Below are 25,110 nucleotides of genomic sequence, written 5' to 3'. Positions count from 1 at the left end.
AAGGCACATTCATTTTACAATCATTTCAGATATCAGGGCAGCTGAATTGTAGTTAGGGATTTCAGGTGTTTCACTGTCTTTTCCAGTATATCAGAAAGCAAAAACGAATATGACTTAGTAATCATAATCATCCCTTAAATCCTAATTACTTGGTTACTTTGTGAGGGCTGTTCTGAGCATTGCTGAATGTTTTGCAGCATCCCTGGGGTCTACCCACCAGTGATAAACCACCCCCTCTCCAGTTATAGCAACCCAAATCACTCCAAACATTGCCATATGTCCCCTGGGGTCAATATGGCCTGCAGTAGAGAACCACTGTTGTAGAGAGAACCCTTCCATCCCTCTCGTATGGCTTTATCTCCTGCACTTGTTCCTCTAAATGGGGATTGGGGGGTGGAACTGGGGGTGTTCCCCAAGGATTCTCACTTTCTACTCTTAACAACAGCATCCTGCTTTCCAAAGAAAGGTCTTGCCATTCAGGCCCTGGTTTCTTCATTAAATTAAGCCCTGTCCTTGCTTGGTTTAGGAAGAATTCCTAGAAATATATGCCAAATGGCTATATTTCCATCATTCCAGGGAGTGGATTTCCTTAATCTAAGGATTTCTTTCTGTTCAGGGGTTGCTCCACATCTTTGTTTTCTGCTTCCTGATTTCCCTCAGGGCTGAGATTTATGGCATTCAAAGATCTAAACTTTGTAGACAAAAACTCCTTGATTCTCTCTCAGTTTTTGTCACCCCTTTCCTAAGACAATGGCTGCTTATCTGACCAAGAGAAGGAAGGGCCACAGCTTAAAAGAAATGCAAGAATCAGGTATTGTCAAAGAAAAATTACACTGGACAGTGTGGAACAGGCAAGGATTCCTTTCTTTATAGCTGCCATGGCAGGAGAGTAGATCTCAACACCTCTGTTGAAATGACGGTCAGCAAGTTTTTTAAGGGCTGGGTGGGAGTGGGGTGGGTAAGTTGGTTTTTTAAGGGCTGGGTGGAGAATAGAAAGGGGAGGGAGATATTTGATCACTGAGGTTGCAGTTGGGACCCCTTGGTTTGGAATTGTTTTCCTTTTTTGGTTATTAGGCTACCTGAGTCTGTAAGCACCAGGAAGGAGGAAGAAGGTAAGGGACCACCTAGTTAGGAGCCCCTCAGGTGACTGGATTGTTTACGGGCCATAGTGAGAGGGAGGTCTAGGACCTGGAGATAGGGAGATGCCTGTCCAAAATTTAGTCAAGCTAAAGGTGAGTTAAGAATGTCTTGGTCAGTATGTCATTATACAACTCCTCCTAATCTTAATTTTCCTTTCATCATTTGGAGGAGGCATTTGGATGTCTTTTTGAAGGTCTCTATTCTTTAGGTGTTTATTTTTCTTTTAGCTTTTATTTGAATCATAAAATAATCAAATTTATGTATGGTCTAAAAAAACAGTAGAAAACTTGAGCTAAGAGATCTGCAGTCCATTTGGGGAGGAGGGCAGAGCAGACTGAGCAAGTATGGTACTTGCCAACTAGAGTGTAGGTGGCTTAGTGTTTTCTTGGCAGCATTGGGTGAAACAGGGCTGAGTATGGAGTGCAGTTCATCAAGTTTGAGGCTGGGAGGGCCCTGGCTAAGTCTGCTGGACCTACTTGTTCCTACAGGGCAGGCATAAAAGCATGGAGGCCTGCTGATGCTGTGATCTGGGTCAGACAAACTCACGCTTGGGAGAGCCATTATGTCCCAGACCTTTGGGTCGTTAGGGAGCCACTCAAGAGCATGTTGTGTGTGGAGAACAGCCACACAGCCACACGAGGCTGTCATGGATGCTGACTGTGTTCACCTTCTGCAGATTCTAGAAGTCCCAGTGGTGATGGTATAGTCTCCAGATGTGTGTCCAGGTGGCTCTTATGAACCTGATGCCCCATGAACCAGCATTCCTACTTGGACTGGGGAAAGCAATCAATATTTTCCTTCAAAATCAACCTTGAGGAGAGGTGGGCCGTTGATGTTGCAGTGACAGAGCATTATGACAGCTGCTCATGTGGTCCTTCCAGGCACTGAGCTTGATGCTGAAGGGCCTTCACATGAGCTCATCTCCCCAGTCCAGCAGTCAGACCTACAGTGGATGACAAGTTCCTCAAACTTCTCAGCCACTATAATATGGCTGGTGCCCTTGGTTCTCATGATGATGATGGCTACGTGTTCAGAGATTACTTCCATGGTTATGATATCTGGGCTGGAGGAATGGTGCTTCCCTCCTAGAAAGGTAGTTATAATGGGAGTTCTTGCTTATGCTCAAGCTCCAAAGAGAAGCCTCCTCTTCTTCTCCCTTCTTCTTGTGATTCTTCCACTTTGTCTGGAAAGGAATCTCTATTTTAATAGAGGAAGAATGTCCTTTATGCATAAGCCTCTGAATGTAAATCACTAGAAGTAGTACCAGCAACCTCACAATTTTGTGCTAAACAATTCATTCTAACTTTCATGTGACACTAAACTTGTTTATTCTCTGGATGGGTGGGGGTGGAGGGTAACTCACCAAGTATAGCCTGCATCAGTGTCAGAGTTTAGAGATAGTGATAACTTTTTAACTCCTTTAAAATACCTACTGAGAAAAGCACTATATATTTTTCTTCTGTCTCATTTGCAAAATCTATGATGTGCCCTTCTCCTATATATATTGATCAGAGGCATTCTGATTGAGATTTAATTAAGATCATATATGTCTGTGATGTTCTGGGCATTTGCTGGATATTTTCACAGAGCACTCATTTTAGGTAGTTATGATTGTGTCCATTTTACAATAAAGAAAACCTGAGATAAACTGGGAGAGACTTCATCTCTTTTTAAATACTGATGGGAGTGAGCTGGTTGAGAGGGAACAGAGGAGAGAAATCTCTGAGAACGGTGGTGCTGGTGGTGGGGATGGGAGCCTGAATGAGAGAGTAATGGAGAGAAGCACTTGCAGGTAAGATGGTAGGTGTAGGGATAGGAAGTTGGAGTTTGTTTCTAATGGCCTTTGAGTTTGAAGTGTAAGATCATCATTGAAAGGTATGGGATATAAAGTGGGTATATTTGGAGATTTTAAGAGATTAGAAAAGATTAGAAATAGTCATTAAGAAGAGTGGAGAAGCAAGTTGCCCAGAGAATTGTAGCAGGATTCTTAGGCAGTGTCAAGGATCTTATTGGGGTTGGTTACCAATTTCAGTAAATTTATATTGAAAGCATTCTGCTTAGTTATGCATTTTTTTTCCAGATTCAGAGGTGGGAGAGGTCTTGCTAACATGAAACAGCTCAAAGCTCCAACTCCTTTCACATGGTTGGTCTTTCCATTGGAGCCATCCTCTACCCTCAGACTGTGGGTGTGGTTTGACAACTTGTTGCATATGAACACTCAGAGGAGGATTCTGGGCCATCAATAACAACAACAAAAAATCACTCCTATCATGGGAAATTCCAGGGATATAGAAGTTGCCTCCCCTTGAAGCCTGGTCAAAGACAAGTGAAGTTTTTATGATACTACTGGATTCAATGACAAAACGTCTTGGTGAGGTCAAAGAATTGTGGAGGGAGTAGGAGTATGGACATGAGTTGTAGGGTTAAGAGGTTATGAGTTGAGAGTAGGGTGATTATATTGATGATTTTGGAGGTGATTTTTAATAACTTCCATGCCATACTATTTTCATGAGTGGGTTTATCTCTTTTTAAAACACAAACATCCTTGCCCTTTTCAAGCCTTCCAGAATGTGTGATCCTCAGGGCATTGATGATTCACAATATTACTGCTAAACTTACTGAAAAACTGTCTTCATTGAGGGGCCTTTATTTGCAAGTAACAGAAGATCATTCAAACTACATTAAGAAAAAAAATCAAAGGGAAATTTATTATAAGGGTTCAAAGTTTTAAAATGGAAACTAAGAATAAGAAATAGAGTTAGACCATTCAAGAAGCTAGAACCAGGTATTGGAAACTCAGCAGGAACAAGGGACCAAAATTAAGAATTAGAAAGCCACTAGTACCCAAAGTAGCCACTCTCTCAGCCTCTTTCTTAGAAGCTTTTGGTCCTTTCCTACTTGGTTTCTTTCTGAGTATCACCCACATTCTTCTCTTCCTACAGACTGTTTTTCTCCTTGTCCATGCAAGTGCAGGGTCAGCACTGTATTAGTTTCAGAGCTTGCATTTGCTCCATTCAAGGAATAAGCAGGAGCCACTGTTTAAGTTTTTAAAAACTGCCAGAATGCAGTATACCAGAAATGAAATGACTTTTTAAAGGAGAATTTATCAAGTTGCAAGTATACAGTTCTAAGGCCATGAAAATGCCCAAATTAAGGCAAGGGTATAAAAATGTTCAAACTAAGGCACCCAGGGAAAGATACCTTGGCTCAAGAAGGCTGATAGCACTCAGAGTTTCTCTCTCAGCTGGAAAGTCACATGACAATGTCTGCTAACTTTCTCTCCAGGCTTCTTCTGGAGGCATTTTCTTTATGCATCTCTAGAGGTCTTTGGCTGTGTGGGCTCTGTCAGTTCTAAAGCTTTCTTTCAAAATGGTTCCCTCTTAAGAGGCTCTAGTAAGCAACCTCACCCTGAATGGGTAGAGACACATCTCCATGGAAATCATCTAATCAAAAGTTACCACACACAATTGGATGGGTCACATCTTCAAGGAAACAATCAAAAGGATCCCACCTAGCAATATTGAATGAGGATTAGAGAACTTGGCTTTTCTGGGGTAGACACAGATTCAAACTGGCACAGCCACTAACATCTGTGTTCAATTCCAAACAGATAGGTATCTGTGAAAAATGCAGCTACCATCCAGGTAGAACAGGGGTGGCTTCAACATTTATACTTGTAGGCTGGAATAAATCATGGTCCTCAAAAGCCCAGTGAAAATTTTTCTGTGTGTGTTTTGTCAGCATAACATATAACAAACATAAAAATGTGTTTCTCACAAAGAGAAGGTTTTTTGTTTCTGTCTTGCTGGAACTCATTTAAAAAAAGGAATTGGTTGAAAGTAAATTTCCAAAAAGGACTTCTTAGAATAAAAATCATGAAGGTATTATGTTTAGCATAGTCTGATTTCTTTCTTATAGTAGATGATTTTAAAGTCTTAAAATTAAATGTGATCGCTTTCAAAAGGAAACAAGTTCCTACTATGTGTTAAATTGGGGTTTTTTGTACATTATCTCACTTAATATTCCACAATATTAAAATTATTACTCTCCTTTTAACAAATGTGGAAACATTTTGCAAGATACAGAGCTAGCAATCAGCAGAGCTGGTAGTTAAATCAAGTTTTGAGTTCAGAAGATAAGGACTCAGTAGCCTTGCCACTGGTTAGCTTTGTGAACTTGGATTTTCTCATCTTAAAGGTAGACCATATAATTGATGGTATAAGGTTGAAGTGAGAATTTAATGCATTTGAAAATGTCCTTTAGGGTCTTCAAGTGGGGCAAGGCATAAATAGCATCCCTCTTTTTTTTTCTTTGCCTGAGTTCTGAACAAAGGGCAAGGGTGGAGAGAGGAAAGGAAATATGGTACCTTTCTTACTGATAAGGGGTAAGTTGGGGAGCAGAGCTTAAGATGAGACAAATGGATCTGTTGGCTGAATCTCAATTTGATTGCACTACCCACCCAGGCTGAGATAACACTGAATTGCAACAAGCTTCCTTTCTTGGGGGTCTAAGACTTTCCTGCATAAAGGAGCAGAGAGAAAGTGCTTGAATCCTGTGGACAGCTTGATTCCTAGAAGAGAAAGAGCAGAACAGAGCAGAGCCTGCTCAGTTTCTTTTCCTTAAATAACAGCAAACTACCTTCATTTCCCCTGGGGCAGAGTGAACAGATAGGTGGAGATTAGGCAGGAGTGTTACATTAAGTGCACCTCATCCACAAGGAAGGAAGCATAATCCTGGTGGGGGTTGAGGGATGAAGTGTTACCTGTAATATTGCCTACAGTGTCAGTAGGCATTCAATAAATGTTAGCTAAAAATACAACCAAAACAGCTATAAGTCTAAGGATGGGTTTATATGGGTACAATTGTATCTCTTTCCAGTTCTCACTCCATTCTCTTCCATGATCTTGGCTTGTGCAAGTTTTGTCACCTTAGTGAAAATTCCTTGTTTGTAGTACAAAGTGTAAGTAGTATAAGCTCTGTCTTGCTCCTGTTTTCTGTTAACAGCTTCCCTCCTTCTCAGGTAGGGGACTCAATCACTCGTTCTCCTTCTTAATATCCAAGTTTTAGGTCTCTGGTCCTCTCTGATCTCTCTGAGTTCATACATGAACATCCACCTACTGACTTGACCTTTACACTCAGAGACCTCATAAACTTCTCAAAACGGGCATCTTGATTTTCCCAAACATGTTTCTCTCTCAGGAAATGAGTCACCCCATTCTCTGACCAGCTCATAAAAAAAAAAAAACCAACAATAATGAGTTAGTCTGGATTCCATCTTTCCCTCCTCCCTCCACTTTTATCCATCAATGAGTTCTACCTATTCTAGCTCTCAAATATGTCCCATATTGGTCCACATCAATACAGACTGTGGTCGATTAAATTGTGATCCTCAAGTTAGACATATTCTTCATGCTAATCCACATCCCTATGGGTGTGAACCCATTGTAAATGGGGCATTGTGAAGATGTTATTTTTAGTAAAAGTGTGGCCACCTGTAGCAGGTAGGTCTTAATCCCAATTATTGGAGACCTTATAAGAAAAGACCACTGGAAGAAGCCAGAAATCAATGGGAACCCAGAAGCAAAAGGAGAGGATATCACCATGTGACAGGAGAGCCAAGGAACCCCAGAGATCATGGGCAGCCAGCACCAGAATGTTAGACGCTTTGGGGAAAAGGCATCACCTTGCTGCACCTTGATTTTGGACTTCTCTAAGCCTCAATGTCATGAGCCAATAAATCCTTATTGTGTAACCCAACCCGTTGTGTGATATTTGCCATAGCAGCCTGGCAAAATAAGATACCGTCCACTGCCCCCAAATCCTAGTACAACCCACTGCCGTTTCTCATCCTGGGTACTGCAGTGGCTTTCCCTTTGGTCTCCCCATTTTCACTTTTCGATTTATTTTTCCTTCAGCAACATTTCAGAATGCCTCAGTGTCCTGTGTAAGTACTTGATAGCTTCCCACCGCATTTAGGATGAACTCTAAATTCCACCGAAGGTGGTGTTTGTAACTCCTCCAACTCTACGTTCTGCGTCTCTTCTCTGGTTCACTCTACTTAAGATAGTCCGACCTTTCTGATTCTCATTCCTACTTCAGGCCATTGCTTCGGCTGTGCCTTGAGCATGTTTACTCTTCACATGTTTGGCTCTGTCTCTTCATTTAACTTTTGCCACCTCATTAAGGGTACCTCCCCTTACAAGTATGCCCTATAAATTATCTGTGATATGCACCTCACTCATCACTACCTGAAATAATTGTGCTTATTTGCTTAGATATTTAAGATATATATGCACCTCTAGAATATTAATTCCATAGAGGCATGGGCCTTGTCTATCATGCTCATTGTTCTATCCCTGTTGATGGAATCATATCCAAGACATAATAGGTGCTCAGTAAGTATTTGTTGAACGTGTGGGTAAAGGTGTGAATACATGAATGGATATATGTTTAGCGTATATAGTAGACACCTTCACTGTACATCATAGTCACCCTCACTGTACATCTTCTCTTTCTCTTAGGTCTTGCTTATTGATCCCTTTAAGTAAAGCCTCCATCAGGAGCCTGCATCTTAGTAATTAGGGTTGGCTTTCAGACCTGGAAGTCCTCATCATTAATCCATAATAAAGCAAGTTTATTCTCAAATGTATCAGGCAGCAAAGACAAGACGTAATTCCATAGTCACAGAGAGCCCCTGTGCTGAATAAAAGACCAGGATCCCAGTGGCTGAAAGCATCCAAGAGAATGCTACCTAGAGAGGGTGACAGCTCATTTTGATGTAATTGAAAAACACACAATTTCTGGAACTTATATTTCCCTGTAATTTTGCTGACTTTGCCATTTTAGCAAAAAATAATTTATACTAGTGTGATTTGCCTTGCATAAAATTATAATAAATGTTTTTAAAAACAAGGTGCTGTATATTTATGAAATTGTTGTGTTTATATGAGGAAGAGGTTTATAATGTATTGGCATGTATTTTCCACAAATACTTATATGCAAAGCTATATACTATGCAGCCTTGACATTAACATATACTATTTGCATAGACCATAAACAGTGGGCAATTTCTTTGTCAAACAAAAAGTACTGATTACCTTAGAAAGGATATTAATATCTTTCCTTTATCCATATTTTTAAATTTTGCTGACTGTATTTTGATGATCATTCATCTTGTCTGATAGCACAATTTGCAGCCAAGATGCTCTCAATATTTTCCAAAACAAAAGAACAAGATGCAGGAAAGGCAACTGCTTCTGCATGTGAATGGTTTGCAGTATAATAATCCTGACTGGTTCTATAAAGCCTCTCTTCAGCTGAAGTTCACAGCTATTAGACCTGGGCATATGCCAAATGGACATCTGATTGACAGAGGGGTATCGGTAAATATATTTTCAAATTAAATTTCATGTTTATTTTCAGCTCTCCTTAACAGCTTTGCAGTTGGAGTTTTGGTCCACTGAACCTGGCTGTTTCTCTGGGGAAAAAATAGGTTGTTCAAATAATTCTTTATGTATTTCCTTTTAAAGGGCTTGGGATCGGGATCCTCAGGATACTACAATTAGATTCTATACTCTATTTAGATACTATAATTAGAATTATAGTACTTGTATCATGGATAATTGTGAGGTTTAAAGGAATTGATCCTTGTAAGGAGATTAGGACAGGGCCTGGTATACAGCAAGCACTCAACCACTTTAGCTGTTATCATTATTGTTTATGTGAATTGGAGATAATGATGTCTACAGCATAGAATTCTGTGAAAATTAAACATCATCAGGTGCCTGGCAATTGTAGAAATTCCATGTGGTTTCCTACCCCTCCCCATGATGTCACATCCTTGTATGCTCATGTCGTGTGAGTACCCAGGGGCAATGGTTGAGTTGGCCAATATGAGCTGCGTTTCTGTTATGCACAGAAGCTTATTGGAAGGAAAAGCAGAAGTCTATGTATATCCTGTTCATGGAGGGAATTTTAGTTCTTGCCTCTCAGATCGGTCTTCTTCATCCCCAGGGTAAGGTTGTTATAGGGTAACCTGGGAGCTGTGCACCACAAGCCATTCATAAAATACTTTGCACAGCGTGTGTGCTGCATGCTGGGTCTGATGAAATTGACAAGACGTGAAAAGCTTACTGCCTGGTGGAGAAGACTAATTGGTGGTTTTGAAAAAATATATATAAGTACATTTTACCTACATTTCCAGCAACTGCTTTAGAAAATGGTTTGGCAACTCTCATACAGTTGCAAATATTTACACTCCATGACCCAGCACTCCCCCTCTGAAATATAGCCCAGAGCCTTGATTCTCAAAGTGTGGTCCCTGGACCAGTAACATCAGTGTCACCTGGGAACTTATTAAAATGCAGATTCTTGGGAATCTTGGTAATTAAAATGCAGATTCTTGGGTCTCACCTCAGACTTATTAGAAGCTCTGGGATTGGGGTCCAAATGCCTGTGTTTTAACAGGCTCTCCAGGAGATCCTGATGCAAGTTCAAGCTTGAGCATTACTGCCATAGAGAAACGGTTGCATCGAGACACAAAGGAAACGGGCCAAAGGCCTGGAATGGTGGGAATTGGAAGTGATCTAAACCTTCACCAGGAGGGTGGTGAATACTTATGATATATTTCTACGATGCCATGCTGTTGAACTCTAAACACAGCTACACATCATCGTGGGTGCATCTCAGAAACATAATGTTAAGGGAACAAAACCATGTTGCATACGAATACATGCAGTGTGCTACCTTTTAAATGGAAATCTAATATATGCAAAATAATTTATGTATGTTATATATTGTTTATGGACATAAACAAATATAGAGATTTGGGGGAGAGGGAAAGGGAATGTGATAGGAGGAGCTACACAAGAGGATTTCATCTCTATGAGCGATGTTTTATTCCTTAAGCTGAGTAATGCATATGTTGGTCTGCATTATATTATTCTTTATACTTGTTTAAATGTCTAAAACATATCATCATCAATTAATTTTAAAAAGAAAGTCTTTCTTAAAATATGCCTTTTAGTCTCCAGGGCAGTTTTCCTCCCCCCATCTTTGTTTGAATACCAAAAGTCCCAACTGGATTTGAATACCAAAACATCCCATACCAGAGAAATCACTGGGCAAACATTGCCTTGCAGTATAAGCCAATTCAGTTCTCTGCATGAGCTGGAGGACAGCTTACTTTTTTCTAGTTTCATATTTGTAGATTCTTATATATTTCAAAGTATTGTCTCACACATTTCATCCTGAAAATAATGTGGTGAGTGAGTGTGGATATTATTATTCCTCAGTTGACAGATGATGAATAAAAAATAACATTGGCTAACATTTACTGAGTACTGTACCATATTTACATGCATTTTCTCACGTAGTCATCAATGACCGTATTAGACAGATGAAGAGACTAAGGCATGGAGAGGTTAAGGGACTTAAGAGTCAGCAGTCAAAATCACTCTGCATGGAGGCTAAAACATTGGTTTAATTACTGTTCTTTGCTACCTCTTTTTACTAGTGGCTGGTTCCATAACTTGCCTAAGGTTGATTGCAATTGGAAACAGAATCTATATGTTTTCTCTTATCCCAAAGGGTGATCCACAATGTTATTTTGGTTTTATTTTTAACTTCTATGTAAGTCATGCTTCTTGATTGCAAACAACAGAAATTGATGCTGGCTTATTAAAGCAGAGGAGAATTTAGTGGGAAAATATCAAGGGGATCAAAGAATGAAAATGAAGACTGGAGGACCAGGCTCAGAAATGGATAGAAATGAAGGGAATTCTGAAGGACTGAGCAGTAAACTTTGTAGTCATAGCCAACAAGGAGAAGCTAGTTTCTTTCTCTTCTGTGATAGGAGATAGTTGTCATGAATTACTCTCCTACCAAGCCTACAAAATGGAGGGGAATAATCTCTTTTATCTTCCTTTCCCACCTACTTTCCACCCCCATGATAGGATGCTATTGGAAAGGGGGAAATGGATGCTAGAGAACCAACAGTGTAACAAGCTAAATATCCATTGTGCCTTCTGTCTTCTTTGGCTCTCAGTCCAGATGTAGGGGTTCAAACGGATGCCTGAATCACCCAAGATGAAGGAGATGGCCAAGTAGTCAGTGTTACAGATATGCAGACAGAAAGTTCACATCCCCAAGCAGGCAGTTACATGAAACAAGGAAAGAAATAAATAAATACATCTTTGCTGGCTGACATCCCCCAATGGGTAATTAAAACGATGCCTCTGCTGGTTTTACTACATTCAAAAGTGTTTTAATTTGTATTTAGCCAGAGGCTTTCTAGCAGCAGGAACATTTTTGCAAATCTAACAAATAATTATAAATAAATAAAGTCTCCACTTCGGCTATTTGGGGGAATGTTTCCTTCAGGTAACACATTTATAAATCCACCTGTTTGACAATATGGAGCTAAAATAACAGTAGTACTTGAACTGGCTGTTCAAGTGACAGTTGAAATGGTGTGTTTGTCAGCACGGAAATGAAAAACAATATCATGCAGGGAGGTAATCTAGTCCCCAAGGCACTGTGGACTATAAATGCTAAACTACAATAGACCCAGAATATAACTTCGCATAATTCTTGAATAAAGGATATGAGGAACAGAAAACCCAAGGTAGCAAGAATTCAGATTAAAGTGAACCTTCCCAATTTATAGTAAAGGGAACGTCAAGACTTTTGACCTGGTCTCCAGTTGCCCCCAAAATGTTAACAGCTGTTCTTCATCAGTAAAACTGAATGTCGCTATAATGAGAAAGAGCATTTATTTAGTTATATGCCTACCCCACTCTTGGGGCTCCTGTTACCCCCGGACTGTCTTATGCCATTATGGGTTGAAGCTAATCACAGTTGATTTTGAAATTGAAATCTGCAGTTTATGGGTGATTTCACATGGAGCTTCAGTCATATCCAGATTCCCTTCTTGAGTAAAATAGCTGACCTTATTTTGGGGGCTAGGGCCAGCTAAGATGTTTCCACTGCAGAGTGTTGTTGGTCAGATAACTCACTGGATAACATACAGCTCTTTCATGTTCAAATGAGACCCATACGGACCCTGAATGTGTACATATGTCATATTCTGCTTTTCTCTCATTCTGAATGACCAAGGTCCTAGGAAGGCAAACCGGGTTTGTGTAAGTAAGCAGAAAGAAATATTCCTTGCTGAGTAAGGAATTTGTGAAAGAAATCACTCCTGACATCTTCTAGAAATTCCTAGAATCTTGCTCCTAAAAAGACTGGGGCGGTAGGAGGGAAAGCAGGGGAAGATGGAGCCTATTTCATGTGAAATCTGTCAAACTTTTAAACAACAAATGTCTATAGGGTAGGAGAGGGCTCAAACCTGTCTCTGTCCATTAGAAAGGATACATGAATATACTGGCCAAGTTAACTCATTCAATGCTGTGTGGAACGGTAGGTCTCCTTGTATTAAGTTGAAGAACTATGTACAAATCATATTTTAAAGGAAGTTCTGTTGTAAGTTTAATACTATCTTTTTGGAACTGTGTAAACCATGTTCATTGGAGAGAGGCAAGTAGTTAAAAGCTGAGTCTCCAAAGCCAGATTGCCTGGGTTTGAATCCCAGCTCTACAGCTCTTTAGCTGCCTAAGTGAGCTCTGGATTCCTCCATGCTAAGTGGAAATATTAATGGAGGCATAGGTTTAAATAGTGTAGTATAAATACTTAGTGGATATAAAACTATTACTATTGTGCACTACGCCGAGATTGCTAAAAAGCTGCTTTAGCTTTAGAGAAAGGTTTCAGGCTTCTTATCTTATACTGTCTTCTCAGAAGTACTTATCTGGCCTGATGCACTCCTTTTTCTCTTTCTGTCTCTTTTATTCAACATTTACTGTGTACCTGTCATTTGTCAGACATGTAGCTTATTCTCACAAGAGGAAAAGGAAATAATTTCAGCTCTCGGGGAACTCGGTCTAATCGCACAGAAGCAGAGTCTCTGATGGTGATTCATATTTCCAATTCATTCTTCCATTCTCCGTTTGCTGGTAAAATTTCCTCAGCATGCAGTTTGCTCCAGTGTCTCCAGGTCATTTCCCAGTGTCCTCTGTTGGCTACATAAGAGCTGTTGTGCCCTTTTGCTCATGGTCCTTCTTTAGAACACCGGTCTTCTGTGTGTTTGCACAGACTCTTCCACCCTTGAATTCCATATTTCGTATCTTTTCTGTTCCACTCAGAGAAGCTGGAATAGACCCAGCTCACTGAAATGGCCCGTGGTCATGAACCACTGGACCTCTTCATGAGAAGGCTCATGCTCGGCCAACAAAGGGAGTTAAGCCCTTTTTGGGTCACTCTTTTTGCCAATTCCAGTGATAAAATTGGGAAATGGGAGGTGCCACAAGAGAATTATCGTTTGTGATTTGCCTTCCAGCCACTAGGTGTCACTGTTCTACATAAATAAAATGGAACCAGTGCTGCCTTGGGACTGTGAAATTTGGCCTTTGATTAAGGGGACCTGACATGTTTAGGTATCACCCCATCCTGAAGTAGTCAGGTAACCATCACTGCCACCTAAAGACTAATTACTGTACAAGAACTGACAGTACACAAAATCCTTTTGAAGTGAAAGTATCTGACACATGTAAATCCAATATTCTATATATCCTCTTTGGTATTGATCCTTTTAAAACATCTTTAAAGAATAACTTCTTGGAACAAAGATAATGTATTTATGGAATGTAGGGAGTATATCGCTTTATTATTCATGTAGCTGTTTGGAAAGAAATATTTAGTTGCATCAAGATATCATTTAGAAAACAAAGGAAACTTAGAGGAGACCTTCCTCTTTGCAAGACAAAGAGATCCGTAAAGTTACACTCAGAGATAAAACGTGAGATTGATGCTACCATCTACCCACTTGATCCTCCCTTTCCCAATTTCTCAGAATCTTTCCAGATTTTTCTATCTTTAGGAAAATGAGTAGTGGTTTCTCAGTAATTATTAAGGATTATCAGGAAAGTAAAAACATTTCACACGCACACAAAGCATTCATTGCATCAGTTATCTCTGACATGGGAGACTCCTGCATGAGTTTTTGATATGATCATTTTTATAGCAAAGGGTTATTATGTTATATTCTCGTATTTCTAAAAATAAAGGTGTTTCTTCATGAACTGCAGTGATCAGTGAACTGTAACTCCTCATTTTTTTTGTCGGTGTTAAGTCGGCAGAGTAAGGGATTGCAGAGTTCAGCATAAGACAAGATTTTCTGCCCTCGTCATGCCTTTCTTAGAAGAACATTGAATTTGGATTGGTAGAATAATGATCCCAAAAGCCAGTCAGCACTTGGAACTTGATGTGACATTGGGCATATGGGCTCAGTAATAAGGCAGGTCTAGTCCTTTTGCTAGAAAAAGAGTAATAGTGGCTTAAAGGAGGGAAGTATAGGAAGGGAGGAAATTATATGTGGAATAATTTCATTATGAAATATGTCTTTTAAGACATTGTTTAAGTTGAGAGTGTCATGGTTGAGTTGTTCCAGTGGAACTCAGAGTGGTCTTTTTAGTTGATCTCTTCATACAGACAAAAAAATGCATCTTTGATTATTTGTACATCTCTTTTGGCCTGATACCGTATGGAGCTTGATGGGGTGCAATAGCTCAGATAAGGTTCCTGTCCAAAATCCCTTAGATTCCTCTAATGTCCTAAAAATGTTTCTAAGAAGCTTGTTATTGCAAATAGCTAACAGAGTTGTTTAATTATTGCAGTAGAAATTTGAGATGGGTTTTAGGATTCCTTTGTCCCATTTTAAGAAGCAATGTACAACAATCCAGAAGTTTCCTTACATAGTATGATCGATGAAGTCAGTATGGTGCCTTGACCATTCCACTGGAGAGCATTTTGGCAAGTTTTATTAAATAACTTTCCTAGTGTATTTTACTTCCAATAGCAAATATATATTGTTGGTCATTATATAACTTCTAGCCTAGCCTATGCTTCCAGGTAAATAGTTCTTAGATGCTATCACATTATAATGGTAAAGATAATGTAATGTCAGCTTCCCGGAATGTAAAAGTGATTTTTCCCATAAGAGTATTTTTAAATGGGTCATTAACTCATTTTATGAGTACTTTAACGCGTTGAGCTCTGTGAGGAAATAATGTTTCCACCTACTGGGGTAAAAATTGATTTGGAAAGGAAGTTCATCACCTTTGGAATATCCTCTTTTAAGATATTACACATCCTTACAGCCTGGGTCACATAAGCAATGCAGAGATTCTATTGGTGCAAGGAGCATCCATGTAAATATTACACATACGTGGGCCTGTGACGCTAAACCCAATCCATGGGTTGTTGATGGCCGATTAAGCTTTTTGTCTAAGACAGACAAGTCTTATAATTATCCAAAAGGAATCCAGTGTTAAATTCTTCTAATGTTTTATGCCTTCATGCTTAATTCAAAACCAGGGCCAATCTCATGTAGAGCCTTGTGTCATTAGATTAACTTGTAAGGAGTGGGTCTGCCTTGTCTTCTAGTCTGTGGCCTCCCAGTGAAGGTGGTGTAGTACAAATTAAGACCTACACCAGTGGGCAGTTCTGGGAATATTCATTCAGTATCTTTTTCTTCCATTCTTAGAGCCAAAAGTACAGTCTAATCTCAGAGCTGTAATGAAGGGGGTAGGATTATCCATCGTTAAAGTCCTAAAGACATTCTGATAGAGGCTTATAATCAGTACAAATTGTAACTGCCGTAGAAGGACTTGTTCTGCAGATGGCTTGATTCTTGAGAACTCACTACCATCTGGCACTTTGGGGCTGAGCCCAGCTCCACCACTACAGGAAACCATATTTGCAATGCATTGGCACAAACACGGAAGTCAATGGCTCCTTGACATTCTGGACTCTTCATCATATGGCAAGTCCAGCTGTAAAGCATGCCCTTTTCCAGTGGGCAGGAAAGTGGCTCGGTGAGGTTGCCTTTTGTTAAAGAAAAGGTCACCTCAAGGAATCTTGAAGCTTTGGCTTAAGTTTTGAAATTACCCATGGCACTATGAACCACTTCTTGCATTGAGTGAAATGCTTGCATTTATAGATATAGAATTCTAACAGTTTTACATGGAGAGATCTGAATTCATGTTTAAAAAATGCAGATAATTTATATTTGGAAACAATGTAAGTTTTCTTCAATCTACTCTTAAAATATCATACAGACTCCCATTATTGTATGTATCACCTGTGCTGTGATTTTTCTGTTTCCTGCCTGTCTCCACCCATGAACTGTGAAGTCTTTGAAAGCAGAAACTGTCTTTTCCATCTTTTTTATTCCCAGATTCCAGCATCTGACATGCTAGATATCAGTAAATTAATTGAATTAAGCCTGAAACCTTTCATTGAGTTTGCACTTAATCTCATTATTAGAAAGTCATTGAAATATGATTCCACCACCAAAATCCTAGAAATCAGGTTCAAGTAGGTGTTTTGAAGTCTAGGGACTTAGTACCCTTTAAATGGGTACTAAGGGTACCCTGTCAATATTTTCTGAGAGAATAAGTGTTTGTGTGAATCTACAGGCTCCACTACTACTCGTCATATAATCTTGAGCAAGTTACTTTGACTCTCTAAAGCCACAGTTTCTTCATCTATAAAGTGGGGATAATAGTAGCATCTGCCTCTGAGGTAGTGGATTTCATGAGCTAGAGCATACGAAGAGATGAACAGTATAAACAATAATGTGAGCTATTTACACAATCTTGACAAGAAGAGTGGACACATCTCTTTACTTTTGTAGCATAACTTTCACTAATTTCTCCCATAGAACCATTGTCTTCCTGGAAAATAATGATTATTCAGGTTATCTACTGCTACACATAAGCCACCCCCAAATGTGGAGGATTAATGCAATAATTTATTATTATTTCTTGAATTTATCCGCACAATTGGATTAATTTGGCTCAGCAGGACTGTTCTCATTTGTGGTCCCTAAAGCAGTTCTAGTACTAGATGGCAGGTATTTCTGGAGTCTTCTGAAGGCTTGCTTGGGCTCCCTGTGCTGCTGATGGTTGATCTGGCTGTGATGCTTAACTACAGTTGTTGACTGGAGCTGCTGCATGAGTCCTCTCCAGATTGGGATTTTCACAACAGCATGATTTCAGGGAAGTTGCCTTTACACAGGGCAGCCATATTCCAAAATGCTCAGTGGGAGTTGCAGGGCTTTTTATGACCTAACCTTTGAAGTTATGCAGTATCACTTCCACAGTATTCTATTAGCCAAAAGCAAATCCCTGCCAATATTTGAGAGGAGAGAACTATAGGCGTGGGTATTGGGAGATGTGGCCCCATGTTCAGAGACCAGCTTCCAAAAAAGTGAGCTCAGCTCCTTTGGCAGAATCTTTGGAAATAAGCATGATGAGGATCTGTCTAATGATTATCCACATTTCACAACTGTAATCAACTTTAAGTCACGATTGTTAATGTATCCTGTTACATGTATGGCAGCAGCCTGTGGCATCCTATGCAAGATTCTCTGATTATCATGCAAAGTTGGACTTCATTATCATTTGAAGGGTCAGGATGGATTCATTCAAGGTATCCACTGTGACACTGCTCGAACTTCATTGTAACGGATTTTGAATGGCATCTTCTTTCAAGGTGCCCCAGCCTCCTTAAGTTTGTGTCCTAGATTCTTGAAAGAGTAGACAGTGGTTTACTCCAGTGCAAGATTTACAGTGGTCTTCCTGAACTCATCTGTACATGAGTTAAAGTAATAACTCTCAAGCGCTGAACTGCAAGGCAGATTTTTTTTGCATCTATATTCTTAAATCTAAAAATCAATATCTGCTTATTTAAAAAATAAAACAAAGTAGATGTGTAAAATCAGCAAGTCATCTCTTATCCCCAATCTGGTCCACATTATTCTTCCTAGATATATCCATTTTTAATACCTTGGTGATATTATCTTCCAAGACTGTTTTTTATGCATTTGCGAAGATACATTTACAACATCATTGTCTATTAAACAAAATTGGTATCATTCATTCATTCAACTAAAATTTCATTTTTATTCATTCAAAAAATATTTACTCAGTACCAGTATTTCTTAAGTTTTATTGTGTTTTAAAATGACACATCTTGGCCACTCTTCTATATCAGTATGGTTGCCCTTATTTTTAAAATTGTTTTATGAGTATTACATTGTAGAAATGCACAGTTATTCACTTAGCCATTCCTTTAATGACGCTCGCATAAGCTGCTTTGACTCCTTTGATATTGCAAGCAATCTAACAGGAATTCTTCTTGAATATATATGAATGGACTCCTACACAGCATTTTTTCTGTAAGATCATATCTGAGAATTGGGAAACGCTGGTTCAAAGGGAAAGGCATTTAAATTTTTGACTAGAGGTGCCAAATTGCTGCACTGAAGAACTGCATGTAATAATGATAATGATTCCCTACACCTTCCTTCTTTCCTTCCTTCCTTCCTTCCTTCCTTCCTTCCTTCCTTCCTTCCTTCCTTCCTTCCTTCCTTCCTTCCTTCCTTCCTTCCTTCCTTCCTTCCTTCCTTCCCTCCCTCCCTCCCTCCCTCCCTCCTTCCTTCCCTCCCTCCTTCCTTCCTTTTTTCCTTCCCTCCCTCCTTACTTCCTGTCTGAAAAATGCTCTCTCACTTTTAATTTGCTCTTTCTTATAATTTTAATGCAGATTTGTTCCTCATTTCTGTGAAGTTAACTGTTCTCACCTTTGCCCATTTTTCTGTTAGGTTTGTTTTTCTTTAACTTAGTGATTTCCGTTGTGCTCTTTTTACATTATGATGGTATGTGGAAGTATCCCCACAAGGTACAGGAAACTTGGTTAACAGTGACAAACAAATAAGGGCTTATTTTTCTTACACAACAAGAAGCTTAGAGGTAGAAGGCTGTTGGCATTGGTTCCGTGGCTCAGTCATTTCAGCACTGGGCTCTCTGTAAGCCTCTTGGCTCCTTCCTCTTGGTCACAAAAAAGCAGTGCCAGTGTCACCTGCCCCTTTTATCAGAAGGTGTTCTAGTTTGCTAGCTGCTGGAATGCAATATACCAGCAAAGAAATGGCTTTTAAAAAGAGGAATTTAATAAGTTGCTAGTTTACAGTTCTAAAGCCGAGAAAATGTCCCAATTAGAATAAGTCAATAAAAATGTCCAATCAAAGGCATCCGGGAAAAGATACTTTGGTTCAAGAAGGTCAATGAAATTCAGGGTTTCTGTCTCAAGTGAGAAGGCTTATAGTGAACACAGTCACAGTTTCTCTCTCATCTGGAAGGGCACATGGTGAGCATGGTATCATCTGCTAGTTTTCTCTCCTGGCTTCCTGTTTCATGAAGCTCCCCAGGAGGCATTTTCCTTCCTCCTCTCCAAAGCGATGGCTGATGGACTCTCTGCTTCTCATGGCTATGCCGTTCTTCTCTGCTCTCTCTGAATCTCTCATTCTCCAAAATGTTTCCTCTTTTATGGGACTTCAGAAACTAATCAAGATCTACCCAAATGGGTGGAGACATGTCGTCATCTAATCTAGTTTAACAACCTCTCTTGATTAAATCACAACTCCAGGGAGATAACCTGATTGCGGTTTCAAGAATACAATATTGAATAGGGATTATTCTGTCTTTATGAAATGGGATTTAGATTAAAACATGGCTTTTCTAGGGGGCATACATCTTTTTAAGCCATCACAGAAGACTAAAGCTTCCCCAGAATCTGCAAGGAAGTTTATAGTATTTGGAGTAAAGGCATGAAGAGTCAAAAGAAGTTGGTAGGAGGGTGGGCCACGGTGGCTCAGCAGGTAAGAATGCTTGCCTGCCATGCCCAAGGACCCGGGCTTGATTCCCAGTGCCTGCCCATGTTAAAAAAAAAAAAAAAGAAGGTGGTAGGGAGTTTTGGGTTGACTAATCAACAGTGCCTGCTATTTTGGTATTAACACCTTCTTTGTCATTTATGTTCTGTTTTTTTCCCCAGTTTGCTATCTGTATGTTAAGTTTTATACGTCTTTCATCTTGCAGGCATTTACATTTGAAGGTAGTAAATTCTGTTACCACATTTGTTTATGACTTTGGTTTTCATATATATATATATTTGCAGTTGTGAATTTTATATTTCTTTATTTAATCAATCTGGAGTTTAATTTTCTTCATGTTCAAATTTGGGAAAATGATTTTCATTTATTAACCAATGAATAATGAGTTTTCTCAATATCGTGTATTAAATTTTCTGCATTGATTTGAAATGCTGCTTTTGTCATAATCAAATTTTCCGTATATGCTAGGTTGGTTTCAGTATTTTCTCTTCTGTTCTGCTCATCCATCTCTGTAGCAGAACCATATTCATGTAATTTCTGTAGTTTATTGTATATACTAATATCTGGGATGTACAAATACTTTTTTATGCAAAATATATTTTGCATATCCTTTCACTTGTGCTTCACTAGATCAATTTTACATGCAGTTTATTAAGTCTCATTAAAACATCTTATTGGAATTTTTAACAAGATTGTTTGAAATATAATAGATTAATGTATGACCTTCCAATAAAGGCACATGGGCATATCTTTTAATTTAAGACTAAAATCTTAAATACTAACATACTTCAGTGAACGCGTATAGTTTTTCTTTCACCTTATTTGTTTTTTATATATTTGTAACTAAGTATTTTATATTAACTGATATGGTTATAACTGGGATCTCTTCCCATTGTAAATTCTTTTTGGTGTTTAGGAGAGCTGTTGCTTTTGTTTGTAATTTGCTATCTTAATAAACTTTCTTATAATTAAAAAATTAAATTGCCTTTAGCAGTTTTTTTAAGATAAAAAATATGCCATGTGAATAATGTCAATGTGCACTTTCTTTATAGTTTTAACATCTCTCAATTTATTTTCTTTACTTCTAGAATATCTAGAACAATCATTGTCTAGAAATATCTAGAACAATGCTAAATAGCAACAGTGATAATCAATTTGTTATCCTAATCCTTTATTTTAATTGGAATGACTAGAAAGTTTCATCTTAAGTGTGAAGTTTGTCTTATGATTCTGCTAAATGTCATCAGATGACATCTTCTATTTCTAGTTTGCTGTGAAGATTTCCTGGGAATTTATATAGACTTTTATCTATTTTTTTAGCATCTATTGAGGTGATCACTAAAGTTTCCCTTTTTTTTTTTTATTAATTAACGGAAAAAAAGAAATTAACCCAACATTTAGAAATCATACCATTCTACATATGCAATCAGTAATTCATAACATCATCACATAGATGCATGATCATCGTTTCTTAGTACATTTGCATCGGTTTAGAAGAACTAGCAACACAACCGAAAAAGATATAGAATGTTAATATAGAGAAAAAAATAAAAGTAATAATAGTAAGAACAAAACAAAACAAAACAAAACAAAACAAAAACCTATAGCTCAGATGCAGCTTCATTCAGTGTTTTAACATGATTACTTTACAATTAGGTATTATTGTGCTGTCCATTTTTGAGTTTTTTTATCTAGTCCTGTTGCACAGTCTGTATCCCATCAGCTCCAATTACCCATTATCTTACTCTGTTTCTAACTCCTGCTGAACTCTGTTACCAATGACATATTCCAAGTTTATTCTCGAATGTCGATTCACATCATTGGGACCATACAGTATTTGTCTTTTAGTTTTTGGCTAGACTCACTCAGCATAATGTTCTCTAGGTCCATCCATGTTATTACATGCTTCATAAGTTTATCCTGTCTTAAAGCTGCATAATATTCCATCGTATGTATATACCACAGTTTGTTTAGCCACTCGTCTGCTGATGGACATTTTGGCTGTTTCCATCTCTTTGCAATTGTAAATAATGCTGCTATAAACATTGGTGTGCAAATGTCCGTTTGAGTTTTTGCCCTTAATTCCTTTGAGTAGATTCCCAGCAATGGTATTGCTGGGTCGTATGGCAATTCTATATTCAGCTTTTTGAGGAACCGCCAAACTGCCTTCCACAGTGGCTGCACCATTTGACATTCCCACCAACAGTGGATAAGTGTGCCTCTTTCACCGCATCCTCTCCAGCACTTGTCATTTTCTGTTTTGTTGATAATGGCCATTCTGGTGGGTGTGAGATGATATCTCATTGTGGTTTTGATTTGCATTTCTCTAATGGCCAGGGACATTGAGCATCTCTTCATGTGCCTTTTGGCCATTTGTATTTTCTCCTCTAAAGTTTCTCTTTTATTTCATGAAAGCAATTGCTTTCAGAAATCCTAATGATGTATCATAATAGCATTCCTGAGAAAACCCTGTTTTTTCCTGTTTGTGTTATTGAGTTAAGACACTGCTAGATTAAAATCACTGATCTATTAGTTATGATTTTGTCATCCATGTATGTATTAAATTGGTCTATTGCTTTGAGAGTCTTTATTTCCGGGGAAATAAAGTTTGGCTTTATAATCAGTTTTATGTTGGATTCTGAGAATAATTTGGAAATCCTTTCATCCTTTCCAAATGTTCTAAAAGCATGAAAATAAAGTATAGATTACCTGTCTTGAGAATGTTGGTAGAACTCATCTATAACATTATCTGGATCTTGTAATTTGGGAAGGTTAGATATTTTGCTAACTTTTCATTTCTTTCCTTTTTATTTCTACTTGTTTGTTTTTTTTTAAACTCTTCTTGCATTTGCTTTGTTAACTTAAATATCCTTAATAATAGCACATTTAATCTAAATTTTCAGATTTATTGGTATAAATTTATGTATAGTATAAAGCTCTCCCACATTTGTAGTTATGTCCCCTTTTTCATTCTTAAGAATTGTTATTTGTGTTCTCTTTATTCCTTGATTGTTCTTGCAAGAAGTTTGTCTGTTTTATTGGTCTTTGTGACAGAACTAGCTCTTGGTTTTATTGCTGCAGTCTCCTATTTTCCTTTTGTTTTCCACTTCATTTATTTCTACTTTTATCTTTATTCATTCCTGCCTTTTATTTTCTTCCTTTTGATTGTTATTTTTCTGTTAGTTTTTAAGTTTCCTGAGTTGAATGTATAGTTCATTTATCTTCAGTCTTTCTCATTGTCTAACACAAGCATTTGAAGTTATACATTTTCTTCAGAGTACTGCTACGTTCCATAATTTAGATATGTAGTGTTTTCATTGTTCTTTTCTAAATGGGTTGTAATTTCAGGTTTGAATTTCTCTTTAGCCCAAGAATTATTTAGAAAACTGTTTTAAATCTCTGAATGGGTAGTTTTGTGACTTTGTTATTTACTTTGGTTTTTGTGGCCATCTATTTGTTAATAATTTCTAAAGTTGCTACATTAATGCCTCTATAGGCCCTTTAAAATTTTGACTTTTTTGAATCTATTGAGATTTTGCTTGTGGCCTAATAAAAACAGACATTGTTGGTAGTATGTAATCTGGGTATAAAATCTACATAGGTGTGTATATGTATTTGTATGTGTAACCAATAAATACATACAAGCACATAAATTTACACACATGCAAGCATGCATGTGGAACATATTTGGGTTTGATGAGATTCGTCATTGTCGTTCAAATTCTTTTATATTTCCCTCTTGATCTGTGAATCTCTAAGAAAGAAATATGCCACTTTCTCTTTGAAATTCTGAATTTTTTGGTGTGTTTATTTTGAAGTTCTGTTGTTTGATGCGTAACTTTTCATGACTTTTTTTGCTTCTTAATGGATCATATCTTTTATCGATAAAATATCCTCCTTTGTCCATTATGACTTCTCTCACTTTTAATTTTTTTTCCTGATATTTACATTACTAATTCCCATTTTCTGTTTTTCACATTTCACTGGCATTTTGCCCTTTACCTTTACTTTCAATTATTTTGGATTACTTTTCTTTAAAAGTATGCCTTGTAATGAGCTTAGAGGTGCATTTTTTAGCATCCATTTTTTGCATCAGAAATTTGAAAGTCCTACATGGACTGAAAAAAAAACCCACATCTAGACTTTCACAAATTCTACTCAGCCTTCAGGATGAAGTTCATATATCATCTCCTATTGAAAACTTTCCAGAAATTCTCAGCCCCCAAAATAAGTGGATCTCTCTTCTCTATTTCTAAGTTACTTTATTACATCTCAGTTATAGTTCTTAACACATTGTATTGTCAGTAACTGCTCACGTAACTTTCTTCTGGATTCATGAAAAAAATTCATATTTCTCTGCTTCTTTAATTTCCCTGCTCCTAACACCAACCCCCTCCCCCCAGAAAACCATTATAATTGCTATTCTTGTTCTATAACCCCTACAGAGACACTGGATTCTCCTGAGTATTAAGAGTATTAATCTGGAAGTATTTCAAAGTGAAGACAGAGAAATATATTTCATACAGAAGCAGGAACTGCTACTCCCATTTGTAGCTGTGCTAGGAGGTAGATGTAGCTGGAATCTATTTTGCATTAAGAAGAGGGCAGGCTCTCTCTCTAAGCCACCTCAGCAGGTTAATTCACTGCCCTGCCCCCTACATGGGACATGACTCCCAGGGGTATAAATCTCCCTGGAAATATGAGACAGAACTCCTGGGATGAGCCAGGACCAGCATAAAGGGATTGAAAAAAAGCCTTCTTGACCAAATGGGGCAAGAGAGAAATGAGACAAAATAAAGTTTCCATGGCTGAGAGATTTCAGAGTCAAGAGGTTATCCTGGAGGTCATTTTTGTGGATTATATAGATACCCCTTTTAGTTTATGGTGTATGGTTAGAGGGAAGTACCTCAACTGTTAAGCCGTGTTGCAGTAGCCTTGATTCTTAAGAGAATTAAATAATGATATCACTTTTACAATGTGACTGAGTGATTGTGAAAACCTTGTGTCTGATGCTTCCTTTTATCCAGGATATGGACAGATGAGTAAAAAAATATGGATAATAAATAAATAAATAATAAGGGGGACAAAGTGTAAAATAAATTGGGTAGATAGAAATACTAGTGGTCAATGAGAAGGAGGGATAAGGGTTTTGGGATGTATGAGTTTTTTCTATTTTTATTTCTTTT

General features: G+C 38.1%; 1 protein-coding gene across 1 annotated transcript in view; it reads left to right on the top strand.

Moving 5' to 3' along the window:
• HS3ST4 (heparan sulfate-glucosamine 3-sulfotransferase 4) overlaps positions 1-25,110 on the top strand; it is a 407,433-nt gene that overhangs the window by 118,090 nt on the left and 264,233 nt on the right. The gene's annotated exons all lie outside the window — the stretch shown is intronic.

The sequence above is a fragment of the Tamandua tetradactyla genome, chromosome 23 (assembly GCF_023851605.1).
Source record: "Tamandua tetradactyla isolate mTamTet1 chromosome 23, mTamTet1.pri, whole genome shotgun sequence".
NCBI lineage: Eukaryota > Metazoa > Chordata > Mammalia > Pilosa > Myrmecophagidae > Tamandua > Tamandua tetradactyla.
The sequence above is the reverse complement of the archived record's forward strand: the minus strand, read 5'-3'. Positions and strand labels throughout refer to the sequence as shown.